We start from the raw sequence: 6,757 nt of genomic DNA, 5'->3' as shown, positions 1-6,757 counted from the left end.
CGTTGTGTTTTTATAATATTCATAGTTATTGATGAACACTGCTTGGCTCCATTAACTCACTGGGGACTCTGGCTCTTTATTTTCAAAACAATCCAGGTGAATTTTATACACGTTAAAACTCCAAGAATTCCGCTCTCATCCTTTTTCCATGCTGCTGGTAGAATTATCTTGCGAAAAAGTAAATACTTTTTTGCTCTTCTAATAATACCAGATTGAGGCCAAGCAAGATAGTCCTTTGCCTTGTGGGGAAACAATATTAGTGTTGTATTTATTGTTACTTTTTTTAACTTAAATATGAAATTAACGTAATGAATGCCTCATATATGAATCCATCATAGTTCTGTATAAGATTTATCAGTAAGTTCCCATACATTTTGGGGGAAGCTCAAAAATTTTAGAAGGAAAGCATAATCAAAAACATTGAAAAATTGTTGCCTAGAAGATGGAGCCTATGTCACTGAATTTGTTAGATAGAAAACACTTCCCCAGCTTTATTTCCCACCACTGTTTTTCCTCTCACATCCTATGCTGAGGTCACACTGAACTTTTGTCATGGTTCAGTGTTGCCATGTTCCTTCACATCTCCTCACCTTTGCTCATGCTGATTTGTGCCTGTATTATCTTTCCTCCAGTTCAATACCTAACAGGGCCCTTCCTAAGGAAGCTTGTCATAAGTAAGAACTTCATGCCCTACTGAGCACTGTACATATCTCCATCCTGGTTTCTATCTTTCTGAAATGCAATTGTTCTTAAATGTTTGTCTTTGACTATGCCTGACATCTCTAGCGAGCTGGAGGACTGTGTCATTTATCTCTGTTTTGACTGTGTATATTCCTCTGCATATATTTAGTCTGGGATCTGGCTGAAAGGATGTACTCAGAAACTATTAAGATGATCAAGAAAGAGGAGACAAGAGCTGGATATGGAAAAGCAGACTAAAGTAAGAAAAGCATTCTGCACACAGAAGTAGCGTATCAAAGAAATGCTGTTGAAAACAACAAGGCAAATTTCAGAATATAAGTTAGGATTCTTGGGGTTGAAAGCAACAGAAATATTTCTGTCTGCAATAAGGACGGTAGAATGTGTTGGAATAATAATCAGTGGCTTACAGAACCATCAGAAAGCTGGAAGATCAGGTTTAGAAAATGGTAAGAAGCAAATGTATTTCCAAGAGCCCAGAAGCAGGAAGCACAACAGTCTTTTAGCAGAAAGAATCTAGCCAGGATGCTGCTACACCTGCTAGAGGACTCTGCCAACACCACTATCACAGCTGTAAATGAAGTCCAACTGCTACTCTAAGTCTGCATCACTCACTCAGTTTTTGTTGTCCTGGGTGAGAGTATCTGACTGGTAAAACCTAAGTCAGTGCTCATACCATGGAAGCAAGCAGGGGAAAGATAGTGCATTTGGCCCCATCTCCCACCAAAAATAACATAATGGGAGGATTCTCCCCAAAATAAGAAGGTAAGGCGATTGAATTTTTGGACAGTTGAAATTAAAAAGTACACTTTAGAGAGTAAGTCACTAAATTGACATTAAAGCGAAGAACTCATCTAAGAGAATAGTCAGAGATCAGGCTAGAAATACAGGTCGGAACCAGGTTATATACTTCCTCTCATTATTTCCAGGCAAGGTAATTTGGTATTTATGCTGTAGATATCGGGGGATGGGTGTTATTGAAGTTTATCTGAGGAGTTAACACTATTAAAGGGATTGTTCGGATAATTAAGGTGATCCCTTTTGGAAGGCTGGATTAGACAGGAAGACACTGCAGAAAGGGAGATCAGTTCATGAGTGTTTGCAATAGTTGAGGTTCCAGAGATTAGCCATTAATCTGCAATCCAGAAAAGCTGAGTTGGATCCTCAAATATCAAAGATAAAAGCAGATCCTAAGTCTGGATCAGGAGCCAAGCATAGCAGACCAGAAAAAGGATGAAGGGAAGGAGGGAAACTAGGCTTAGAAAGTCTCTCCAAGGAATTTTACTAAGTGGATTACTGCTCTCTGCACCTGTTGTTTCTTCAATGTAGACACCAGTGCTTCTGCTCCCACCTGGGGATATCTTAAAGGCATCTCATGGTCTCTGCCAGATATCAGTGAAGGATAGAACAAGAGTTGGGGGAAAAAATGTGTTGATAGAGTAATGGTATTATGAACAAAAATATGACAGGAAATGTAAAGGACAAGTCTGATGGAAAAGGGTGACTTCCACTAGAAAGACATGTGGAGATTCTGTAGGAAATTGAAAGTGCAAGTCTATGGCTCAAGAAAAAGTAGGGGACTTTTGAGAAGATATCTGAAGACTAATATTTATTAAATGGCTGCTATGAGCCAAGCACGTTCACATCTTAGCCTTTGCATCAACCCTTACCAAGGTGGCCTAATTTCCCCCATTTTATAGGTGAAGAACCCGAGGATCTGACATTAGGTTTTTCTCCAAGTTCAAATACAATTATGCAGTATACCTAATACTCAAAGCTACATGTTCTGACTGCCAGTTTCTTTATACATTTTAAATCATATTTTGCCTGAATTTCGAAGGAAACTGATGGAATAATGACAGAAACTAAGTTAAAATAAAAATGCCAAGGGGAAAAAAAAAGCCAAGACTATACAAATAGTAAAGAAACTGGTTTAGTTTATAGAAAGTAAGCTGGGAAGTTAGAGACTAGCTGTAAATATATGAAAGCTAGGATTCACAAGAAAAGTATTCATAAAAGTATTCATAAGAAAAAAATTAGGAAAGTAAAACATTATTTACTGTCTTGGAATCCAGGAGGTTTTAAAACTATTTTTAGTTCTGTATAGATGGCAGAATTTTGCTGCCTGGACTCTTTTAGTGATAAAGGCTAACATTTTCACAAAATCCCGTTACCATGATTTTTATGATCAATTCTCCAGAAAGTAAAATTAAGTTAAAATGGAAAAAGAAATTATGAAATAGAACAGAGAAAAGTGCCCATTTGAATTACTAAAGGAAGCATAATTTGGACTTTTTACTTTGAGCATATACTGAGTATTATTCCTAAATACTTATCAGACACAATAGCCACCTCTTCATCATCACCCATACTTGTTCAACCCGTTGTAATACAGCTGCTGAAACTAGTCCCTTACAAGTCATCAGGGTCTTCTAGTTGCCAAATCCCGTGGCTTCCCCAGTTCATCTCCTCCAATGTCATTCTTCATAGCAGTATCAAATGAAAGTATCTTAAGTATTTGGGAAGATGGAACCAATAGGGCATTGAGACTGATTGTCTGTTTTGAGACTGATTATTTGTAAAGAGTAAGGAAGAGGAAAGAATTAAACTTGGCACCCAAATTCCAGTCTTAGAAACTGAATGGATTAACAAAAATAGGGAATCAAGTTGAGCCAAGGCAAGATGGACAAATGATGACTACAACTGGAAAAACAGAGTCATGTGTGTATGCATTATCTTCTTAGGTGAGCTAAAAATTCTTCAGGGTAGCAGAGCCATGAGAATTTATCTTCTCTTTCTTTTTCTTTTGCAATTCCTCCTGCATCTGAATACCCAAATCTCTTTCAAGATGCCCTCCCTCTGCAATATTTCTGGAAAGGATCTTTGGTCTCAGGTTTATTCCCATCAAGAATGCCTGGACTACTGTTCTTCTGAAGACAGTGTTCTACTGTAATAAGGATCTCAGCCAATAGTCTTTTCTGCTGCGCGAGCTACCATGAGCAGCAAAGTCTCCCACGACACCCAGTAGAGGGGGTGAGGGAGGTCCTGCACGGGAACCAGCACAAGCTCCGAAGTTTCTGGAGACAGTGGAGCTGCAGATCCACCTGAAGAACTATGACCCTCAGAAGGACAAACGCTTCTCGGGCACCGTCAGGGTTAAGTCCACTCCCCTCCCCAAGTTCTCCATGTGTGTGTTTTGGGGGACAAGCAGCGCTGTGATGAGGCCAAGGCAGTGGATATTCCCCACATGGACATTAAGGCACTGAAGAAACTCAACAAGAATAAAAAACTAGTCAAGAAGTTGGCCAAGAAATATGATGCCTTTTGGCTTCAGAATCTCTGATCAAGCAGATCCCATGAATCCTGGGTCCAGGCCTGAATAAAGCTGGCAAGTTCCCTTCCTTGCTGACCCACAATGAGAACATGGTGGCCAAAGTGGACAAAGTGAAGTCCACCATCAAATTCCAAATGAAGAAGGTGCTATGTCTGGCAGTGGCTGTTGGCCACCTGAAGATGACAGAGGATGAGCTCGTGTACAACACCCACTTAGCTGTCAATTTCCTAGTGTCCTTGCTCAAGAAGAATTGGCAGTGTCCAGGCTTTATACATCAAGAGCACCATGGGCAAGCCCCAGCACCTTTACTAAGACTGTTTAATAAATCCTAGTGCTCCCCTTAAAAAAAGGGGGGGGGTCTCAGCCAATTAAGAGAAATATGCAAAGTTCCTAATTCCTGCACTACCATTTCCAGAAGTCTTTAAAGGTGAATTAAAATTTACTAAAGGGTTGTTATAGCAAAGGACAATTGCAAAGTAGCAGAAGACAACTTCAAACCTGAGGTTAAATATTTTTTATTTCATAGAACAAAACGAAAGATCAAAATAACTTAAAACATTGCAGGGGAAGGTCCTCATGAGCATAATCTCTACTATCTAGCTAGCCTGACTCTTCCAGGCTAACATTAGCCCTTTCTCTCACACAGTGCTGCTTTTTTGCTTTCGTATTAATCTTCTCATTGCAAATGATCTATTTAAGAATCCTCTACCCTCTTTCTAAAGTACTAGGTAGGATCCATCCCATCTCTGTCCCAGCCACAATAGCATAATTGCTAGAACACAATGCTATAGAAATTTTCTTTTTTTTTAAAGATTTTATTTATTTATTCATAATAGACACACACACACACAGAGAGAGAGAGAGAGAGAGAGAGAGAGAGGCAGAGGCATAGGCAGAGGGAGAAGCAGGTTCCGTGGGGAGCCTGATGCGGGACTCAATCCTTGGACCCTGGGATCACACCTTGAGCCAAAGGCAGATGCTCAACCACTGAGCCACTCAGGCATCCCAGTTACAGAAATTTTCAAACGTCTCATTTATTCCCTTAGACTAATACCTGGAGGAGAGAAAGGGAGAATAAGGGAGATAGAGACTTTGGCAAGACAGTTCAAGGCTGGACTTTATTATTCCAATGGAATGAACATCTCAGTGTGAACTTTGTTACTCCAAGTATGGTCCCTTTTAATAGATATTTATCAATGTGACATCCAGATAAGCTTTCTCTTTCTTCCTAGTTTCTAAGCAAAGAAATATTGATCTAAAGGCACACAAATTGTGTGCATACACATACATATACTCCTTTCCCCCAAGAAGAAACACTGATATTTAGAAAAATGTAGTCTAGAGCCTTATGAAGAAAGTGAAACATTTTCCTATATATAGTCTTCAAAGACCCTATCACCAGAGAGAATATTTTAAACAGGCAGAGATGAGTCAATCCTTTTGTTAACCCTTCATTTAAACCTTGCTCAGGGGCAGTAAGAGAGTTTATTAGCCTTAAATTCAAATAATCTTCCTTTCCCCATCTGTGGGCAGGATGGAAGTGGTTTGGGGTGGGGGATAGTTGGCTCTTACGATTCATTCATTTATACTGAAGCTATAGTATTGGGAAGATACATTTAGTATTTAACCATGGAGGCAACAGTAGAAGTAAGTCATTCAGATGCTGGCCAGGATCTTGAAACACATACTTCTATCCCAAAATAATTTCCCTCCAGATTTCCGGGACACCTATGTGAAGTCTAAAGTTAGCTCTCCCCACAGCCATGCTGATTATTGGGAACTTTCTACGGACTTCTGAATGCCTCCCCAGTTAGTGCATGGGCTCATAGCAAGAACCGATATTGATTGCTTACCATCCAACAAGAGCCCAACGTAAAATAAATGCTGATCCTGGCCTATAGATTGATTCTCTATTTACTGAAAGGTACCTTTCCCTCCTGCCAGTTCCATTAGTAGATTGCCTTGAAAATCTAGTGGACCAGGCCTGTCCCATTCTGGCTCTGCTTACCCAGATTGGAAAGAGTGCAACTCTTTCTCCCCCAACATTGGTATCTTTTCCTGTGTCTCTTTGGTATTGCCATAACATGTCCATCTCAATGTTAGTCGCACAGTATTGCAGTTTATCTGCCTGTAGGTCTGTCTTCCTTGCTTGTCTGTGAGCTCCAGGAACTTTATCTCTTTTAGTGAAGTATAGTCAACACAGAATGTTACTTTAGTTTCATGTGTAAAATCATATAGTGATTTGACAACTCTATACATTATGCTCTATTCTCCACAAGTGTAGCCACCACTTGTCACCACACAATGCTATTACAATATCATTGACTATGTTTCCTATGCTATACTTTCATCCCTGTGACTTATTCTTCCCATAACTGGAAACTTGTATCTTCCATTCTCTTTCTCCCATTATGTCCATCCCCCACCCTTCTCCCTTCTGGAAACTATCAGTTTGTTCTCTGGATTAATGGATCCGTTTCTGTTTTGTTTTGGTTTGGTTTTTTTTAAGAATCTACATGTAAATTAAATTATATGGTATTTGTCTCTTTCTGTCTGACTTATTTCACTTAGCATAATACCCTTTAGGTCCATCCATGTTGCCACAAATGGCAAGATCTCATTCTTTTTATAGTTGAGTAATATTCCAGTGTGTGTGTGTGTGTGTGTGTGTGTGTGTACATATATACTACATCTTTATCCATTCATCTACTGATGGATACTTGG

At 39.5% G+C, this 6,757-nt stretch overlaps 1 pseudogene; it reads left to right on the top strand.

Moving 5' to 3' along the window:
- Positions 1 to 3,694: 3,694 nt before the first annotated feature.
- LOC112918076 (large ribosomal subunit protein uL1 pseudogene) lies at positions 3,695 to 4,345 on the top strand (annotated as a pseudogene).
- Positions 4,346 to 6,757: the final 2,412 nt, after the last annotated feature.

This window comes from Vulpes vulpes, chromosome 2 (assembly GCF_048418805.1).
Source record: "Vulpes vulpes isolate BD-2025 chromosome 2, VulVul3, whole genome shotgun sequence".
Lineage (NCBI taxonomy): Eukaryota > Metazoa > Chordata > Mammalia > Carnivora > Canidae > Vulpes > Vulpes vulpes.
This window is presented reverse-complemented; position numbering and strand designations above follow the sequence as displayed.